At 36.7% G+C, this 22827-nt stretch overlaps 1 pseudogene; it reads right to left on the bottom strand.

Moving 5' to 3' along the window:
* Positions 1-6188: 6188 nt before the first annotated feature.
* LOC121041373 (atlastin-1-like) overlaps positions 6189-22827 on the bottom strand; it is a 160838-nt pseudogene continuing 144199 nt past the window's right edge.

The raw sequence follows: 22827 nt of genomic DNA, 5'->3' as shown, positions 1-22827 counted from the left end.
AGGGGAAAATAAGTAATTAGATATCAAGCGACACGTATTTTCTGGGTGAATTCAGATGTCCTCTGTCCTGTGCAATTCAACTCTCAATGGCTTAAACATTGAAGAAGGTTTATTGGCTGATGGAATCTTGAAGTCCAGGGCTCTACGTTTGTCCTCAAGTGTGCCATATTTACTTGTAGATATCCCTCATGTTTGCAAAAAGTCAATGGCAGTTTTGGGAGATCTGTGACCCAGTGTAAATCCTGACTTTGTTGCACGTTGGATCAGCCATGAAGCTATCCTTGTAGCCAAGGGTAGGACATTCAGACTTGGATTAGCTGAAGTTATCATCATGGCAAAGGTGAATCAGAATATCCTGTTTGGAATTAGCTAGTTATACCCTGGCATTCTACTGGGTGATGGTCAATTATATCTAACTACAAGGATTTGTCAATTAAGAAAATGCTGTCAAGCAACCAAAAGCTTGAGGGAATGTAACCTGAAAGACCCAGAGTAGACCAAAATTGAACATGTGCTCAGAATCGTGAGCTGCTAGTGCAGGTTTATAAAACCCACCAGGTTACATAAATTGTTTTTGAAAGAATTATGATTGTTGCTGGAAGAGTTTAAACTGACTAATACATGGTTTGCTGTTTGGCTAAAAGGTGTTACGTTATCTCAGTGCTAAGTAGGATGTGTTCTTGGAGGTGGTAGAGTGGCAACTGACAAGTTAGAGTTGACAAAAGTTGAAAGTTCATGGTGTTCTGAGAATTGAAACAGGAGTTGTATGTATGCCCTACTTCCTTGATGTCCTTTTGGCTCTATTTTGAGTGATTCTCTTAGCAATGCTTACTTTATTTTGAATCTTCTTTCACAGAGCTTATACAGTGGGGGAGAGTGCCATCAATTCTGTGGAGACATTCATAATATATACTACAACTAAGTGTTAGTGTGTAACTGCTCTGTGTTAGGTATGTTGAATTCTGTTCATTTGATTGCAGGCATAGAGGGGTGAAATTAATGTACTCCTGAGTACATGTAAGCTTACTTCTATGTGATAGATAAATAAAACTATCACTTCATTCGGTTTTATCCTTATAACTCACTTTCTCTTATCTCTACCCTAATAAAGGAAAGCAAAGTTTTTAATGCATTTGATAGATACCTGTTTTTTTAATACATGTTTCATAACATTTGTTTTCTTGTTTTACATGTGCATAAATGTACTGTTGATCATATTCCATTTCTTACTTTTGGACTTAACAGTATGTTTCCATGAGACTTCTATATTGGTACAGACATAGTTCATTTCTTCTTAATGTTGTGCAATTCTCTAATATAAGCATGTATCTCCTCTTAATCACTTCCTCAGTAATAGATTCTCATTTTGATTGTAGTTTTACACCATCACCAGTATCATTGCATCAAATTTCTGCCAACATCGTCTTGTAGACTTGTGTGAGCATGTATTTAGCTTATAAACTCAGGACCTGATGTAGTTGGAATGTGATGTTTATATACTGAATTTGACTAGGGATTGAGGAATCCCTCAAATAGGGCCTCTCCAGAATGGCCCTATTTATATACAAGAGAAATCCATGAGATTCCTCTGCCCTCACTATCTAACAAAGTCATCATTATCGAGTGGTTTCAATCAGGTTCTAATGCAGGAAATGGAAATACATTTATGTATTTTATTAATTTTTTATTTTTTTAAGTAGGCTTCACATCCACTTGGGGGCTTGGAATCACAATCTTGAGATTAAGAGTCACGTGCTCTATCAACTGACCCAGCCAGGCATCCCTCATTTATGTATTTAAAACAGAAATGGTTTAGTACAAGTAGTTATGTGCTTTCAAGAAAATCATTGAATGGATACAGAAAAAAAGTGTAAGATGGGATTCCAAGAATGACACCAGAATGATATTTAAATACTTCAAAAATTTAGCTACAATCTCTAAAGAAGCTACCCTGGAACTCTTAAGCTTAAGAATCCAGTGCTATACCTGAGATGCTATTGCAAATTGTGTAGGTGTGCTGTTGGATTGATTTGGCTAATACTGTTGATTTTTGCAATTTTATTAATAAGCAAAATGGCTGAATTTTTATTTTCTCATATAATTAATATTTTCTTATTCAGTCTTACATAGTTTTTTAAACATTTTTGAATAAAATAATCTTGGAAACTTTCTTTTATTTAATTTCCCAGAATAAAATAGAAAATGCATATGTTCTGGCTTGCATTGTGTCCCCACCAAAGAACATATTGAAGTCCTAGCCTTAGTACCCGTGAATATAATAATAATCAAATTAAGACAAAGTCTTTAGGGTGGTCTCTAATACAATATAAGTGGTGACCTTATAAACGAAGAAAAGACATAGATACAAGCACACAGACAGGAGATTGCTGTGTGAAGACGCAGACATACAAAGGACTGTTTGCCACATGACAACAGAGGAAAAAATTGAAATTATGTCGCCGTAAACCAAAAAACAGCAAGGACTGCGAGCAGCAGAAGCTAGGGAAGAGGATGTGGCCTTCCCAACTTCTTGATTTGGGATTTCTAACTCCCAGGGGGATGAGAGAATAAATTTATGTTGTTTTAAGCCATCTAATATGTTGTAGTTTATTGTAACAGCCCTAGGGACTAATAAAGATCTTGGTACTGGAAAATGGCACACTGCTGTAACAAATAACAAAAAAATTGAAAGTGGCTTTGGAATTGGGTAATGGGTAGAGAGTAGAAGAGTTTTTGAGGTGCACACTAGAGAAAGTTAAGTTTGCCTTGAAGAAACTGTTGGTAAAAATATGAATTAAAGGTACTACTCGTAGGATCTCAAAATGAAATGAAAAACATGATTTCAGACAATGAAGTAAACATGATCCTTGTTATAAAGTAGCAGGGAGCTTGATGATTTAGAAAGTTGACAGCCTATCCATATTTTAAAAATCCAAATGTGTGCTCTGGAGAAAAACTACAAAAGTGTTCCTGGTTACACTTTTGCTAGAAGGAATGGGTACGTGACAGGGATCCAGTCAACGGTCAGCAGAAATGCTTCCACTTGGACTGAAGAGGACAGAGATGGAAAAGAAAGAAGGAAGATGCTGGACTTCTGGAATATTCCACACAGAGCTCCTCAGCTGCAAATACATGTTACCCTTCAAGAAAAGTGAAGAAAGACTTACAGAGTAGCTCAGAGTCCAGAGAGACCTTGAAAGGTTGAGACAGTGGGGTGGATACTGCTGTGAGCTCAGAGGGCAGAGATAGTGCCATGGAGGACTGAGTGTGTGGGACTGTCCTCATAGGGCCCAATAGACAGAGCCACAGTGGATTACTCTCAGGCCTTGAAATTTAATGGAATTTGCTGTGATAGGTTTTAGGCTTGCTTGGGATCTATAAGCTTTTTTTTTTTTTTTTCTTTTTTCTTAAAACTTGTTCCCTTTGGATATGAATGTGACTCTTATGTCTAGAACACCATTACATTTTGAAAATTGATCATTTGTTTTCTCTGTTTTAAATGTCCAGAGATGGAGAGGACTTTTACCCCAGGATGGACCATATCCATCATCTCACTTATACATAATTTAGATGCTTTAGATGATGAGATTGGGACTTTTTGTGTTAACTATATTTAGGTGAAATTTTAGGTTTAGAGGTAATAAGAGAAAAGGCTAATGCTTTGGAAGATGTTGGAATGGGGTAAATGTATTTTGCACATGGGAAAGTTACAATTTGGGGGAAGTGGACACAAAGAGGATGATTATGGGTTGGTTTGTGTCACCCCAAAAGTTCAGCAGCACATGGAACATTGACCAATGTAGAACACATCTTAACCAATTTGCAAGAATAGAAATCACAGATTGTCTTCTCTCAGACCACAGTGAAATTGAACTAGAAATCAAAAACAGAACTAAAACTGGAAAATCCCCAAATATGTGAAGATTAAATAACACACTTCTAAGTAACACATGGGTCAAAGAAGAAATTATAAGAGCAATTTTTAAATAATTTGAACTAAACGAAAATGAAAACATAGATTTTCAGAATTTATGGGGTACAGTAAAAGCAGTGCTTAAAGGGAAATTTGTAGCATTGAATGTATCTAATAGAAAACAAGAAAGATCTAAAATAAATAATCTGAACTTCCTTCCACCTTACAAAAGTGGAAAAAAAAGAGCAAATTAAATCCAAAATAGGCAGAAGCAAGTAAGTAGTAAAAACTAGAGTAAAAAAATAATGAAATTGAAAACAAGAAATCAATAGAAAAAGAAAACAATATCAAACACTGTTTCTTTGAAAAGATTAATAAATTTGAGGAGACTCTAGCCAGGCAAATTAAGAAAAAAAGAAAAGGAAAAGAAGCTGTAAGTATCAGAGATGAAGGAGAAGGCAGCACGGCATATTCGATGGACATTAAAAAATATATAATAAGAGAATACTGAGACCAACTCTATGGCCACAAGTTTAATAACTTATGAGAAGGACCAGTTCCTTCAAAGATAGAATTCACTGAAGTTTACACAAAAAATAATACATAGTGTGAATAGCCCTATATCTATTAAAGAATACAAAATAATAACTAATAACCTTGCAAAATAGAAAGCACCAATCCTGGATAGGTTCCCTGGTGAATTTTACCACACATTTAAGAAAAAAACATTATATGAATTTTCTATAATATTTTTAGAGGATAGAATCAGAGGGCATACTTCTAACTCATTTTATAAGAACAGCATTACTCAGATACCTAAACCAAAGACATTACAAGAAAACTACAATATCTCTAATGAATATAGATGCAAAAATTTGCAATAAAATGCTGGTAAATCATATCCAAAAATGTATAAAAATAATTCTACATGATCAACCAATTGTATTTATCCCAGGTGTGCAATGAATTTTCAACAATTGAAAATTATTGTAATCCATCACATCACAGTCTAAAGAAGAAAAATCACATGATCATATCATTAGATGGAGAAAAAGCCTTTGACAAAATCCAATACTCCTTCATGCTTAAAAATTCTCAGTAAAGTAGGAATAGAAGAGGACTTCTTCAACTAGATAAAGAAAAAATCGATTAAAAAAAAAACTTGCAGCTAGTATCATATTAAATTTGAGAGACTTGAAACTTTCCCAGTAACGTAAGTAACAAGGTATGGATGTTCCTTCTCACCACTGGTTTTCAGTATTATACTAGAAGTCCCAGATAACGTAGTAAGACAAGAAAAGCAAGCAAAATGTATGCAGAATTTAAAAGAAGAAAATAAAGCTGTTTTTCTTTGCAAATAACATGATCATTTATGTAGAAAATCTTAAAAATATACAAAAAGCTTCTTGGGCTGATAAGTGATTATAGCACAGATGCAAGATGCTAGGTTAATATAAAAAAGTTAATTGTGTTCCTATATAGTGGCAGTGAGCAAGTGGTATTTGAAATATAAAAAAATCACAATATAATTTACATTAATGTACAAAAATGAAACAATTAGGTAGAAATCTAACAAAATATGTATACATACATATAAGGAAAACTACACAACTCTAATGGAACCTATCAAAGAATAACTCAATAAATAGATATTCTATGTTCATGGATGTCATCATTCCCAGCTACACTCCCTACTACAAGTTATAGCAATCAGGACAGTGTGATGTTGGCAAAATAAAAGATAAATAGGTCACTGGAACAGAATAGAGACCCAGAATTAGACCCCTGTAAATAGAATCAACTCATCTTTCACCAAGGCACAGAGAGAAGACAATAGAGCAAGGATTTTCTTTTCAATGGATGATGCTGAAACAACTCATCACCCATATGCAAAAACATGAATTTCTACACAGACTTAATAACTTTCACAACCTTTAAAAATATGGTTTAATTATAACCCAGTGATAGAATTTAGTAAACTTGAGAACAGAAGTTCCAGTGTTGTAGATTGACAAATACTTTAAGTTATGACAGCCTATTTGAACACAAAATCAGGAAATAACATACTAACAAAATGATACAACCATGTACACATACATCTGCTTATTAAACACTGAAGTAAAAGAACTGTACCATTTTGCCATTTTGCAGTCTTCAGAGGTGTTTGGTGTTTTACTCTGTTCTGATAAAAGCAATTTGAATGTTTGCATAGAGATATAAAAACTTAATATTGAACTGAAAATTGGTTACACATCTGCATTTTTAAAAATTTGAATTAAATTTTCTCCCTTGCTGGTGGTTTAGTAGAATCTTACTTTGGAGCAGGAAAACATTGATGATATAGCTTTTTTTTATCAGTTGCTGCCATACTATAAAGCTTATAAAAAGGCCAAGTCCCACAAGGGTGTACCTACCTGATCTCTTACAGCACCCAGCTGTTGGTGTTCTCCAGAGTAGCAAATATATGCCCTGGAGCACAGGGTGATAAGGGTCAATTCCATTATCATATTGCATAGTTGAGCTGTAATGTCCAAACCAATGAATCTAGTTAAACCAGCAATCGCTCATATGATAAAGATGACAATAAACAGGGTGGTGTGGTATGAGCTGTATGGAAGATACTTTTGCTATTATTATGCTTGATATACTGGATGTAGAGTTTATCTGTTTTACTCCCTAACTGCTGCTAATAACAGTAGCTACATTCTTCTTCATACATCTTTTTCACCCTTCAGTATAGTTTTACAAATTCTTCCTTAAGCTCCAGATATTTGGTCTGCAAGTCAGTTGGGACCAGAAATGGTTTCTTGTAACCACAAATCTTGTTGTGTTGTATGTGCCTTTACCAGTTGCTATGGACACTAAATTGTTAGTTTCTGCTGTGGCCTATACATGGATTTGGGATTTGGTAATTCTTCACCTTGATAGATTTTTATATAAACCTTGAAGTAGTCTGCCAGACCTTGGAAACTGATTTTATTCCCTTTGAATTCTTTTTTTCCCTTTATTTACATTTTCTTTCTTTTTTTTTAAGTATAATTTATTGTCAAATTTGCTAATCTTACAGTGTGTAAAGTGTGCTCTTGGTTCTTGGGGTAGATTTCTGTGGTTTATCGCTTGCATAAAACTCCAAATGTTTATCCCAACAATTGCCCCCATCAATGCTCATCACCCATTTTCCCCTCTCCCCCAGTCCCCCATCAACCCTCAAATTGTTCTTTGTATTTAAGAGTCTCTTATGGTTTGCCTCACTCCGTCTCTGTTTGTAACCATTTTTTTCCCCCTTTTCTTTCCCCCATGGTCTTTTGTTAAATTTCTCAAGATCCACATATGAGTGAAAATATATGATACCTCTCTTTCTCTGAGTTATTTCACTCAGCGTAATACCTTCCAGTTCCATCCACGTTGCTGCAAATGGCCAGATTACATTCTTTCTCATTGCCAAATAGTATTCCATTGTATATATATATACACCGCATCTTCTTTATCCACTTGTCAGTTGATGGACATTTAGGCTCTTTCCGTAATTTGGCTATTGTTGAAAGCACTGCTATAAACATTGGGTACATGTGCCCCTATACATTAGCACTGTTGTATCCTTTGGATAAATTCCTAGTAGTGCTGTTGCTGGGTTATAGGGTTAATTCTGTTTTTTAATTTTTTGAGGAAGCTCCATGTGGTTTTCCAGAGCAGCTGCACCAGTTTGCATTCCCACTAACAGTGCAAGAGAGTTCCCATTTCTCCACATCCTCACCAGCATCTGTAGTTTCCTGATTTGTTCATTGTAGCCACTCTGACTGGCGTGAGGTGTTGTCTCAGTGTGGTTTAGATTTGTATCTCCCTGATGATGAGTGACGTTGAGCATCTTTCCATGTGCCTGTTGGCCATCTGGATGTCTTCTTTGGAAACGTGTCTATTCATGTCTTCCACCCATTTCTTCACTGGATTATTTGTTTTTCAGGTGTTGAGTTTAGGAAGTTCTTTATAGATTCTGGATACTAACCCTTTATCTCATATGTCATTTGCAAATAACTTTTCCTGTTCCGTCAGTTGCCTTTTACTTTTGTTGATTGTTTCCCTTGCAGTGCAGAAGATTTTCATCTTGATGAGGTCCCAATAGTTCATTTTTGCTTTTAATTCCCTTGCTTTTGGATATGTGTCAAGCAAGAAATTGCTGCAGCTGAGGTCAAAGAGGTTGTTGCCTGCTTTCTCTTCTAGGGTTTTGATGGCTTCCTGTCTCACACTTAGGTCTTTCATCCATTTTGAGTTTATTTTTGTGAATGATGTAAGAAAGTGGTCTAGTTTAATTCTTCTGCATGTTGCTATACAGTTCTCCCAGCACCATTTGCTAAAGAAACTGTCTTTTTTTCCATTGGATATTCTTTCCTATTTTGTCAAAGATTAGTTGGCCATACATTTGTGGGTCCAATTCTGGAGTCTCTATTCTATTCCATTGGTCAATGGGTCTGTTTTTCTGCCAGTACCATACTATCTTGATGATTACAGCTTTGTAGTAGAGGCTAAAGTCTGGGATTGTGATGCCTTCCGCTTTGGTTTTTTCTTTCGGTATTACTTTGGCTATTGAGGGTCTTTTGTGGTTCCATACAAATTTTAGGATCATTTATTCTAGCTTTGAGAAGAATGCTGTTGCAATTTTGATTGGGATTGTATTGAATGTGTAGATTGCTTTGGGTAGTATCGACATTTTAACAATATTTATTCTTCTAATCCATGAGCATGGAATATTTTTCCATTTCTTTTTGTCTTCAATTTTCTTCATAAATTTTCTATAGTTTTCAGTATACAGATCTTTTACATATTTGGTTAGGTTTATTCCTAGGTATTTTTTGGTTCTTGGTGTAATTGTAAATGTCATCAATTTCTTGATTTCTCTTTCTGTTGTTTCATTTTTTGTGTATAGAAATGCAACAAATTTCTGTACGTTGATTTTGCACCCTGCAATTTTGCTGAATTCAAATATCAGTTCTAGCAGCCTTTTGGTGGAGTCTTTTGGGTTTTCCATGTAGAGTATCATGTCATCTGTGAAAAGTGAAAGTTTGACTTCTTTGCCAGTTTTGATGCCTTTTATTTCCTTTTTTTTGTCTAATTGCTGATGCTAGGAATTCCAACACTATGTTAAACAACACTGGTGAGAGTGGACATCCCTGTCGTGTTCCTGATCTCAGGGGGAAAGCTGTTAGTTTTTCTTCATTGAGGATGATATTAACTGTGGGCTTTTCATATATGGTTTTTATGATGTTTAGATATGTTCCTTCTGTCCCAACTTTCTTGAGGGTTTTTACCAAGAAAGGATGCTGGGTTTTGTCAAATGCTTTTTCTCCATCTATTGATGGGATAATATGTTTTTTATGGTTTCTTTTACTAATGTGATGTATCACATTGGTTGATTTGTGAATATTGAACTAGCCCTGTAGCCCAGAATGAATCCCACTTGATCGTGGTGAATAATTCTTTTTCTATGCTTTTGAATGTTATTTGCTGGTATCTTGTTGAGAAATTTTGCATCCATGTTCATGAGGGATACTGTAATTCTCCTTTTTTTGTGGGGTCTCTGTCTGGTTTGGAATCAAGGTAATGCTGGCTTCATAGAATGAGTCCAGCATTTTTTCTTCCATTTATATTTTTGGAATAACTTGAGAAGGGTACGTATTAACTCTGCTTTAAATGTCTGGTAGAATTCCCCAGGTTTGCCATCTGGGCCAGCACTCTTATTTTTTGGGAGATTTCTGATAACTGATTGAATTTCTTGACTAGTAATGGGTCTGTTCAAATTTTCTATTTCTTCTTATTTGAGTTTTGGTAGGGTGTGGGTGTCTAGCAATTTGTCCATTTCTTCCAGGTTGGCCACTTTGTTGGCATATAATTTTTCATAGTATTCTCTGAGGGATTGATTGTGATAAATCCATTTTCATTCGTGATTTTTACCAGTTGGGCCTTCTCTATTTTCTTTTTGAAAACTCTGGCAAGTGGTTTATCAATTTGTTTATTTTTTTCACAAACAAGCTCTTAATTTCATTGATCTGTTCTGGTTTTTCTTCTTTCCTTCCTTCCTTCCTTCCTTCCTTCCTTCCTTCCTTCCTTCCTTCTCTCTTTTTTTTTTTTTTGTATTCTGTATTGTTTATTTCTGCTCTGATCTTCATTATTTTTCTTCTGCTGCTATCCTTGGGGTTTCTGTGTTGTTCTGCTTCTAGTTCCTTCAGGTGTGCTGTTAGATTTTGTATTTGGGAGTTTTCTTGCTTCTTCAGATAGGCCTGGATTACAATGTATTTTCCTCTTAGGACTGCTTTGCTGCATCCCAAAGGGTTTGGACTCTTGTGTTTTCATTTTCATTTGTTTCCATATATTTTTTAATTTATTCTTCAATTTCTGGTTGACCCATTCATTCTTCAGTAGGATGTTCTTCAACCTCCATCCATTTGGAGGTTTTATAAACTTTGCTCTGGTTGATTTCAAGTTTCATAGCATTGTGATCTGAAAATGTGCATGGTATGGTCTCAATTCTTTTATATTTATTGAGGGCTGTTTTGTGAGCTAGTATGTGATCTATCTTGATGAATGTTCCATGTGCACTCGAGAAGAATGTGTATTTGGTTGTTTTAGGATAAAAAGTTCTGAATATATCTGTCAAGTCCATCTGGTCCAGTGTATCATTCAGGGTCACTGTTTCTTTATTGATTTTCTGTCTGGATGATCTGTCCCCTGCAATTAACACATTCTTACCAGGCGTGGAGGGGTGTGGTTTGGTGTAGGCAGGTTCCACCTCCACTGGGGGCTCCCTGTCTAGTGCCCTGAGGCCCCACCTTGTTGGTGATGGGGAGAAAAATGGCGACACCCCAGTCTCCCTTCCATGGACCAGGTGTCCCAAACCACTCTGTTTAGGCTGTCTTCACAGTGCTGTGGCCACAAATGAGGCAGTTTGTCCCACTTTGCTGACTCCCCCAATGTCTTAAAGAATTGAACCCCAATGTCTTAAAGAATCCCACTGCAGTTTCCCTGGTTTCAGGGAAAAGCCATCCCACTTCACAGTGCTGCATGCGTGGTTTGTCCTGCTCCACCCACTCTCGCACCTTGCTGGCAATCGGGTAAGGTTTAAACCCCAGTGTCTTAGAGTATCCCATTCTGTGTGCCCCAGTACTGGGGAGTGCCACTCCACAAGGCTGATACTTTGCATCTGGCTGGCAGGTGCAGGCAGTCTTTGTCCTTTGAACAGATATATACCTTCTTCCCACAGCACTCCAGGAAGGGGATCACTTTTTCCCACTGCAGACTGTGCCTCTGAACTGGTTACTGAGCCCGGGGCTGGCTTATCTCTTCCCCAGGTGTGTGAACTGGGCAGCTGGCCCCAACCTGGAGGAAGCCCCACAGCTAGAGATTGGATCTTTCTCTGTCCGGTAGGAGGTTTTTCTCTTGTGCAGACGCAATCCTGCCCTTCCTCAGCCTCTCTTTCTATTCCCTTTGTCTCTCTGTAGAAGGGGATCTCTCCCCTCTGTGTCTATGCAGCCCATTTAATCTCTCCCAGTTCAAAATCACGTACCTATGGCCCACCAGGTTGTCCCCGTGGGTCCCTTGAGATGTCTTTGTCCCTCGGAAGCCTGGACTGTTGGAATTCAAAGTCCTTTGGCCTCAACACTGCTGTGTTTGGGGGACAAGGGAACTTTGGGTCTCCCTACTTCTCCACCATGTTGGATCTTTCCACCCTTTGATTTCTTTAAAATCTAGGCTCTCAGGACTAAGGCATACAAGAAATCTGTGTTTTCAAGTTTTGATGAATTCATCATCTATTTCTTTAAATTTTCTATCAAAGTATGGATTGGTAGCTATTAAACCAAGATGAGGTAGCAGAAAACAGTATGTTTTCAAACAGAGTAGATGTGTTTTCAAACATTCTGTAGTTATTCAGGTTGGTTCTCTGAAAACTTGAGGAAGTTTTCCAAAAATCTGGTGCCACCATCAGCTTCCCCAAATTCATGCGGGGAACTTTAGTTCTCAAAGAAATAATATCAGGCCTTGAAATGGCTTCAGGAATATTCCCCCGTCAGAAATATTTCCCAGCCATACTCATCAAAAAGCTGGAGAGTCTGAAGATCATTCTCTTAGACATTTTAGAATTGGTTATATACCTGTATTAAGCTGATCATTTTGCTGAGGGCAAATACTGTGGATGAATCTTTCAAATTGACTGTCAAAGGTTCCCTGAGCATCTATCAATAACACTGCAACCGTTTTACCATCAGGCTTATTGAAAAGGAAGACGGCGACTCCATATCTCAATTATTGTGCTCTCTCGTTAGACCTCTCTGTGAAAAACCAGTCAGTGGTTCATTATAATGTCCAGTCCAATGAACTAATACCTGATTGTACATGTATTTCAACATGAACTCTTTCAGAAATGATTTTCCTTTCATAATGCTCCAGCAACAGATACAGCAATGATCTCCATGACCCTGAAAGCCTCCAGGGGAAGCACTTGATTTAGTGTGATCTCATCTATCTCAGAGGAATGGTCATCTTTGACAACGAAGACTTGGACTGGTCCTACAGTGACAGAACCTCACCACCATCAGTGTTCAGACCACCATGGCCAGAAATTTTAGGGACTAAAACAGCTCAGGTGGATTTTCAGGAAAAACAATAACAACAACAACAATATACGGATATAGCTCAGAAGAGGAGGATCCAGTGGAAAAGGCAGGACTTTTCACAAAAATTAACGCACAATGGATTCAAGACCTAAGTGTAAACAACAACAACAACAGCAACAACATAAAAATCCTAGAAGTTAACATACAGGAAAATATAGATGATTTTGAGTTTGACAATGACTTTTTAAATTCAAGGATGAAAGCATAATCCAGGAAAGCAAAAAAAAAATAATTGGTAAACTGGAATTCAATAAAATTAAAAATTTCTGCTTTGCAAAATACATTGTCAAGAGAATGAAAAGAACAGTGACTGGGGGAAAAATTTTCCAAAGGATGTGTCTAATAAACGATTGTTATACAAAGTATGCAAAGAACTCTTAAAACCCAACAATAAGACTGGGGTACCTGGATGGCTCAGTTGGTTGAACATCCGACTTTGGCTTAAATTATAATCTCACCGTTCATGAGTTAATGCCCTGTGTCTGGCTCTGTGTTGACAGTTTAGAGCCTGGAACCTGCTTCAGATTCTCTCTCTCTCTCTCTCTCTCTCTCTCTCTCTCTCTCTCTCTCTTTCTCTCTCTGCCCCTCCCCCAATGCTCCCTTTCTCAAATAAACATTAAAATTTTTTTCAAACATTAAAACAAACCTCAGCAATAAGAAAATAAACAACCTGATATAAAAACATGCCAGAGACCTTAATAGATACCTCACCAAAGAAGATATATGGATGACAAATAAGCATAAGAAAAAATGCTCCACAATGTGTATAATTAAAGGAATGCAAGTTCAGACAGCAATGAGATACCACCGCATACCTGGTAGAATGGCCAAACTCCAGAACACTGACAACACCAAATACTGGCAAGAATATGAGGTAACAGGAAGTTAGATTCATCACTGTTGGGAATGTAAAATGGCACAGCTACTATGCCAAACAATTTGGTTGTTTCTTAAAAAGTAAACATATTGTTACCTTAAGATCCACCAGTCATACTGCTTGGTATTTACCAAAAGAAGTTTAAACCACACAAAAACCTGCACTTGAATGTTTATACTATTTCTATTCATAATTGCTAAAACTTGTAACAACATTGACATCCCTTTGTAAGTGAATGGATAAAGTAGATACATCTAGATGATGGAATGTTACTCACTAAAAAAGAAGTGAGCCATCAAGCCATGAAAAGACATGGAAGAAAATTAAATATATTACTAGGTAAAAGAAACAAACCTGAGAAGACTACATACTGTGTGTTACTAACTGTATGACATTCGGGGTAAGGCAAAACTATGGAGACAGTGAAATGATCAGTGGTTGCCAGGGGTTAGAGAAGAGGGGGGGATAAATAGAGTGTTAAAAATTCAGTGAAACTATTCTGTTTGATACTATAACGGTAGATACATGTTATGTGCCTTTGTCTGAACCCAAAGAATGCTCATTGCCCAATGCCAGAAGTGAACCCTAATGTAAACTATGGGCTTTGGATAATAATGATGTACAATTCATCACTTGTAATAAATGCACCTCTTTGGTGGAGGATGCTGACAATGGGGGAGGCTATACATGTGCGGGGGAAGGAAGTTTATAGAAAAATCTCTGTACTTTCCACTCAGTTTTGCTTTGAACTTAAAACTGCTCTAAATATAAAGTCCATTAAAAACAAAAGTCTGCCAAATCTAGAAGAGAGAGCATGGCCATGTCAACACCTTGATTTTGGCCTTCTAGCTCTGGAACTCTGAAAGGATAAATTTCTGTAGTTTCCTATGGGCCACCTATTTTGTGTTATTTTTTTATAGTTTTGTTATAGTAGCCCTAGGAAACTAAGAATAAGCATAGATAAGTTATCCTGGATCGTTTGGTAATTCTCACCTACAAATATATCTGTCATGATGATGATGATGATGATAAGGATGATGATAATGATGATTGTTGGGAAATAGGTTCAAGAATTCCTTATACTTACATAAGTATACATATTACATAACTTACACATGCAAGTTAAAGATTACTGTCTGATTGTTTTCTCCACATTCACATGTGTAAGATCTTGTTTTCTTCGTGTCCACCATGTGTATCAGATCTTGTTAGCTCAATAAATATGGAGACAAATCCGTGTTTGGGGCTGTCCCAGACATTAGCCTCTCTCGTATTTAATTTTGCATCTGCTCTCTTGCTGGACAAGAGAGGACTCCAGACTAACAGTCTGCGACAGATGATGATGATTTAATGTAGGGTGGGGTGGAATGTTGCAATGGAAAACATGCCTTTACCATTCCAATTTACTTTATATTAATCTGTTCAAAGTTTCTGTTTGAATATTTGATGAAATTGTTATGTCATCTCGTTTCATTACATATTTATTAATAGAATATCAGTAGCAATGATAATGACCTCTTTTTGTTTAGCAGTTCTTCCTTTAGCTTATCTTTCCTGATAAATTTTCTCATATACAGCAAGGAGAAACAAGGGACATTCTTAACACTTTGGATGGAAAATGTTTAGGCAAAATTCCTTAGCACATTTTTTGTCTTACACATTACTACAGGCAACTATATTGCTGAGCTCAATTTTTGCATAAGATTTTCTTCATTTTCCTTTAAGTCTTTGTGTTCTAGGCACTTTAAACTTTTACCAGCATTCTGCTTGCTTCCAAAGTCATTCTCCTATTTTAGAATTTGTGTCATTGTAGCATCCCATTTCTTACATGCTGAATTTAGTTACGTATTATTTCATGAAAAAATGATCACAAATTTAGTAGCTTAAAACAACAAGCATTTATTATTTTGCTGCGGTTGGATAACTCACTCCCTTGTCATATGGCCCTCTCTGTTGGCTCTGAGTATCTTCACAACATGGCAGCTAGCTTGCTTCCCTCAGGAAGAATGATCCAAAGGACAGGACCTAACGTCATTTTCAAGTGATATGCCATCACCTCTGCTGTATTCTATAGTCCCACAGATGAATCCTAGTACCGTGTAGGAGATGACTTCATAAGGGTCTAGAAGCAAGAGGTGGGATAAGGGAATCTTGGGGTCTAGCTCCTACAGCTATTAAGGTATAATCTCCATCAACACCATAGCGATTGGGCTTTGTCAAGACTATCAACATGAAGTCTGCTGGATCTTCATCTAATAGTGGTCAGTTGAAATGAATACATTGAGATTTATTATGTAATAGGAATTTCTGCAATTTGATTGGGTAATTGGTACTTATAATCAAAACTAACAGACAAATGATTTAAAAATCTGTATCAATATGAGGTTTCACTTATAATATATTCCAACTATCCTGACACTTGAGGAAAACATTATAATGAAGATCATTTTTATAAGTGGCATCTTCTTAATCTTGGTTTCAAATGAAGCAAAAAATGGTATTGAAGGGCTTATTTGGACTAATGGTGCAGTCCAGTTATTTCAATTAGAGTCATCCAGCTACTAGTGAGCTGACTGTATTATTGGAACAGTCCCTTTAAACTACTGACCAAGTCTTGCCAGGCTCAGCAGGCAGCATCTAATGTGATTACCCCCTAATGTGTTACAGCAGTTAAGAAGTCTATAAAACAATTTTAACAGGGTTTAGAAATACCACTTCTATAAAATGGGCAGACATAAAGTTAATTCTTTAACTCATTTCATTAAGAGAAAAGTGTTTACTTTCCTCTCTGCAAACAATCCACTCATGAAACTGGAAAGTATCACCTGAGAATGCTACTGAAGTCAATAAGATCAAATAGAATAATGACAGGTATTGTGATGGAAATTCTACAAATTCTATTCCAAAATATATTCCCCTATAAGAGCTGCTATAAACTATGCTTGGATTTAGCCATCTTGGCAGAAGATTTAAAAAGAAAAGACACATTCACAGCTATGCAATTAGAGGAGAATCACACCAGCAATTAGTTGTAGAGTAGGTGTTACTTCTATGTTAGCATCTATTTTCAGTTATTTATGCTTTGGCTTTTTTCGTTGTTTCTTTCTTTCTGTGAGAGTTTGCCATCAAACAGCACTGTCTGAGTTCATCTGTGATAGAGTGCCCGAATGCTCATGTTAGGAGGAATTTTAACCTAACCTTGCCAATTTCTGTTTAAGACTTTTTTCCCCTTTGAATCAATTGAGGTTTACTTCTGGAATTTGAAGCCTCTTCTGAACTTAAATAGCTTTAGTGAAAGAACTCATTACTATCTGAGGGAGGACTTTCTACAACAAATCAACATGGTCAGTTATTCCTCAACTGGAGACTCAGTTTATCCACCTGAGTTTCTAAATGTTGACATAAACTCTACCTGTGTTAACATTTAGCCTGAGTCTCATTCCTTTTTCACAAGACAGTCCTTTAAATATTTATGATAGACCTTTTTGCCTTTTTGTAAGTGGCGTCACCTCATGAAACTGAAGAATACCATCATATTTTGACTTGCTTAATCAGGTTATCATTGATTTTCTTACGACAGGATTATATTTTTGTTTTTGTTTTTGTTTTTATTCTTTGTGCCCTTACAACATCAAGAAGCTGCTTGGTTGCTATATTTTTACATATCGTGAGAGATTTGGTCCTGGTGCCAATGACATTGAAGGAATAGCTTTAGTCATAAAATTTTGGTAGTCTTCTACTACAATATACTTCTTAACCCATGGTGGCACATGGGGATGGCTGAATGAAATAATCTTGACAGTTTGCATGGTAATGGAAAACTGATGAGGGCAGATGTTGATTTGCAGAGTCATAAAATATAAGATCAAGAGGAAAGTCAAATCACATGTGAAGAATGTAGCTTTTTAAGGAATTGACATACCCAGAGTGATGTCAAAATGAGACAGGAAATTAAGATGGGGACTCTGTAGGTTAAATAGTATATATGCACATATATTGGCATTGAAAAGCAGTTACTAACTTCTACAGTTACAAGAATCTGAGTAGTACTATTCGAGAGTGTTGGGGACATTTTGGGGACATTTCTTCAATAGTTGAATGAGAACCTGGGCAACAATGCATGTTTAATTCATCCAACATTCAGTCACCAGGCATTTATCTCTTCCTTCTTTTGAGACAGGAAATGTTTTGGTAGCATGTTTTGGGTACGCAATGCACAATTTTAGACAATGGCATAACCACAAATTTATTAAAGTACTACAATGATCATAAAGAAGGCACAGTATGCTGATTTTGAAGTTCCAAGAGGGCTTTATATCTAAACTATTTTATTGACTAGAAAATACATTTTATAATAATGATTATAAAAGTTTTATGAGATTGTTTTATGGTGTACATTTTTTATAACTTTAAAAATACCAATGAGAACTTGCATTTGCCAGCTTTTCTAGGGTTTGCATCCAGCGACTAGACCCTAATTTATATTTTACTTGCTCTAATTGGTTCTCCTCCAGATTCTTTGCTCTGGGTAAAATTTCAGATGTCACTGGAAGGGAAATCCGTAAGAATGTCATAGAAATGCAGAACTTTTCATGTAATCCAGCTAAGTAGAGCCAGGCTAATCCTGTCAGTGAACTTTGTAAACAGAAAGTAGTGTATGCTAAATTTCTCAAGGACCATAGTAGTGAGGTGAGGCTACTAGGTTCATACTATAGAACTAAAAGCAAAGCACTGAAAAGGATTGCATTTTATAAGCCCCAAATAATAGCCACCAGCAGGAGTGATAATATAGTTTTTAATGGGAAAAAAAACCAACTCGTTTAGGAAAAAAGATATGTTTTTTTTTTTTTTTTTTTATTAACAGAGCTACTAGATATTATAAGAGTTGCTAAATGTTATTCTAGAATCCCCTTTAAAAATCATATTGTAGGGGCATCTGGGTGGCTCAGTCAATTGAGCAGCTGACTGTGGCTCGGGTCATGATCTTATGGTTCATGGGTTCAAGCCCCGCATCAGGCGCTATGATGACAGCTCAGAGCCTAGAGTCTGCTTCAGAGTGTCTCCCTCTCTGCCCTTCCCTTCTTGGACTCTGTCTCTCTCTCAAAAATAAATAAACATTTAAAAAGTTAAAAAAATAATATTAAAACAGACTTCCATTTCCAGAAACATAGAATAGACATACTTTCTACTTTTCTTCCCTTTAAGTAAAGCCAAAAACCCTGCACATTTTATACAAAATTAACATCAGACTCTGAAAGTGGAGGGAAGAAGGCAGACTGGCTGAGGATCTTGGGACCCAGGGGAAAACATGGTGGTGAATTCGTTGGTTTTCTTTTTTTTTAAATTACATTTGTGTTTATTTGTTTATTTCATCTTTTTTTTTTTAATTCAAACTCAAGTTAACATACAGTGTAGTCTTGGTTTCAAGAGTAGAACACAGTGATTCATCTCTTACATATGACACCTAATGCTTATCCCAAAAAGTGCCCTTCTTAAAGCCCTTCAGCCATTTAGCCCATTCCCTCACCTCACCTCTCCTTCAGCAACCCTTCATTTGTTCTCTGGATTTGAGTGTTTCTTATGGTTTGCTCCTACTCTGCTTTTATCTTGTTTTTCCTTCCCTTCCCCTATCTGTTGTGTTTCTCAAATTCCGCATATGAGTGAAATCATGTCATACTTGTCTTTCTCTAACTGACTCATTTCGCTTAGCCTTGGGCTTTCTTTATGAATCTCACCACTGAGACTTAGAGGTAAAGAAGCCAGCAATCCAGGAAGGTCAGCAATCCAGGGGGCTGGGGGAGGAATAGCTAATTAGAATCCTCTCTCTGGCCAGAGGAGTAGTAAAAGGAGAGCCTAACAAGAAAGAAAACTTTTAAGTTGATCAGACACCACCAGAAAGACTGTAGTCCCACCCCCACCAGCAAAAGCCAAGCAGGGAGCCCAGACCACTACCTTATGTGGTAGTAATGAGGTGCTCTGACCCCCACCAGGGTAGTGTCAGAGGAGATGAAGTAGGAAATTGAATCTCTCATCCATGTCAGGCAGAAATGAGCTTCTTTCTCCCACTGTAGTCAGTGGAGACAATGCATGGAACCTGGACTTCCACTGCAAACCTGTGGTTTTAAAAAAGACTGGAGTAGATGTTCATTTACTTTGTTTTCCTTCCACACGTCACTTGGACCATAAAGATCTCCTGGTTTTTGTTTTTTTCTTATTTTTTTAAATATTTTTAAAATATAATTTATTATTAAATTGGCTTTTATACAACACCCATTGCTCATCCCAACGAGTGCTCTCCTCACTGCCCATCACCCATTTTTCTCTCTTCCCCATCCCCCATCAACCCACAGTTTATTGTCTGTATTTAAGAGTCTCTTATGGTTTGCCTCCTTCCCTCTCTGTTTGTATCTTTTGTTTTCCTCTTCCCTTCCCCCTTGGTCTTCTATTAAATTTCTCAAGATCCACATATGTGTGAAAACATACGGTATCTGTCTTTCTCTGCCTGACTTATTTTGCTTAGCATAATACCCTCCATTTCCATCCACGTTGCTGCAAATGGCAGGATTTCAATCTTTCTCATTGCCACGTAGTATTCTATTGCATATATAAACCACATCTTCTTTATCCATTCATCAGTTGTTAGACATTTTTCCATAAATTGGCTATTGTTGAAATTGCTGCTGTAAACACTGGAGTACATGTGCCGCTATGCATCAGCACTCCTGTATCTCTTCGGCAAATTCCTAGCAGTGCTATTGCTGGGTCATAGGGTAGTTCTGTTTTTAGTTTTTTGAGGAACCTCCACACTGTTTTCCAGAGTGGCTGTACCAGTTTGCATTCCCACCAACAGTGCAAGAGGGTTCACATTTCTTCACATCCTCTTCAGCATCTATAGTCTCCTTATTTGTTCATTTTAGCCACTCTGACTGGCATGAGGTGGTATCTCAGTGTGGTTTAGATTTCTATTTGCCTGATGACAAGTGACATTGAGTATCTTTTCATATTTCTGTTGGCCATCTGGATGTCTTTGGAAGAGTGTCTTTTCATGTCTTCTGCCCATTTCTTCACTGGATTAATTGTTCTTCAGGTATGGACTTTGGTGAGTTCTTTATAGATTTTGGATACTAACCCTTTATCTGATAGGTCATTTGCAAATACCATTTGCCATTCTGTCAGTTGCCTTTTAGTTTTGTTGATTGTTTCCTTTGCAGTGCAAAGGATACGTGCAAGCTTTTTATCTTGATGAGTTCCCAGCCTTGGATATACAGATGAATTCTGTGGCGATCTTAAAAATCTCAATCTCCCAGCTGCACTTCAGACCAATTACAGTAGAGGGTGGAACCCAGGTGTTAGCATTTACATCTTCCATGGCATTTTGATGCACAACTCCTGTTGAAGATCACTGCTTAGATATTCTCTAAAATACCTCCTGTTTCATAAATTCTAAGATTCTTAGAATTCTCACATTGATTCTCCTAAAGATTGGAGAGGTTAAGTAAATTGTGTGTAATTATATATGGGGACCTGGGATTGATGCAGAACCATTAATTTTGGACTTCTGCTAGCTGAGCTGAACAAATCATACCAACTCTTTAGGTGTCTACCCAATCTAACAGACGACACTCACACCCAGAAAAAAAAAAGTATCACAGATTAATCTTATTTCTAGGGAAAATGTTTTATGTAACCCAGGAAAGTCATTTTCTTATTGTGGGTCTCATTTTCTTTTTCCATCTATTACTCAACAGCACATACATACATTGAGATACTCATGTCAGATAGTTGTGATAAAGACAGTACCAGAAAATCAAAATAGAAGTATACAAAAATAAAAACCTACTATGAAAACATAAAAGGGCTTATGACTTCCACTTCAAATTCAGAAAAGTGGTCACAAATTTAAAATTCTTATTGCAATGCTTAAGTAAGAAACTTGTACCCCTAGTCACTCTCCAAGGTCCAGATTACATGTCTCTGGTGAATCACAAGGTTGATAACTGCAAGTTTTATGGGTTCAATAACTAGCTATGAAAAGGCCTGCAATGGTCAGGAGCCAGTAGCAGAGCTCAGAGCCCAACAGTTTCTGTTATTTGTGTTCATACTTGTTCATTCTCTAGAGAAGGTCAGAATATTCTATACAAAACTGTGTTCAGTTCTCAAGTGTGAAACTTCCATGACTGGAAACACATCAAGGCATTTTGACAGCAGATAACTTTTTACCTCCTCTCTGAGGGGTTCCTGTTCAGAACAAAAATGTAATATAGCTCAGAGTGTTATCAGAGCCATTATAAAATCCACTTGGGCATTCTGAGATTCATGCTTAATGCCTTTTTATAATTTGTGAGAATGTGTGCAGAGTCCTTGTAGCATGCTAATAACATTGTATTATGCCGCCGTGCAGCACCACATTTCCCACTTACATAAGGACAAAGCTATGATGTCGAAGGCAAAGATGAAGACGAGAACTGCAAGTTAAAAAACAAGGCTTACTAGAGGCCATTGATGACTTGGGGGTAGAGTGATAAAAATTAAAAATATTACAAAACGTCTAGGCCTGTCTTAGAATGATATTCAAGCTGCATTGTCAAGGCAAGCTTAAAACAAAAACAAAAACAAGAAACAAACATTGTGTGAGATGTTTATTGACTTGCTGTAGGAAAAGACATTGAAATCAGTATATATTCCAAAAAGTGAAGTGTCTACTAAAATAGGCAGCCCGAGTTAGAACATCACCCATCTTCCATATGTGTGTGTTTTCCTTCCTCAAAAATATTATCTTTATAAGCTGGAAACAACTTAAGCTGAAACAAATTTCTTGTGTCAACTGGACTTCAGTTTTATAACTTTGTCCTGAAGAATGAAATCAGACCTAAGTACTCGCTTTTGTTTTGTGATATTGCCCCTAATTTATTTAAATTTGATCGTGTCACTTGGAGTTTGGTAAGGTCAGTAATGAATCTATATGTGTTTCAATAATAGATTGATGTGCTGATAATGAGAATGCGTCCTAAAGTGAAAGAAATTTCAGATGGACATTAAACATGCTGTTTTCTGATACTTATGAAACACTGATTCTTTCATAGAAGTAATGATGAGAATGGCATGGTTACATGAAGATAGAATGCAGAATAAGTGAAGAGTAAATCATCATCTATTTCATAAACAAAAACCAGGATTGAGGATAAGTAAATCCATGATACTTGAGTTTTACTTTTGAAAGGAATATAAAATGTTACAACTGTCTCAGGAATTCACGTAGACACTCAGTAGGACTTGAGAGAGAAATACTAATTGTACAAAATTGTGTTTTATTGGGTAAATGTTTCTTTGTTGAACTGTTATACCTGAGTGAGAAATAATGGCACCTGTTTTGT

The sequence above is a fragment of the Herpailurus yagouaroundi genome, unplaced genomic scaffold (genome assembly GCF_014898765.1).
Source record: "Herpailurus yagouaroundi ecotype Mexico unplaced genomic scaffold, PumYag 183, whole genome shotgun sequence".
NCBI lineage: Eukaryota > Metazoa > Chordata > Mammalia > Carnivora > Felidae > Herpailurus > Herpailurus yagouaroundi.
This window is presented reverse-complemented; position numbering and strand designations above follow the sequence as displayed.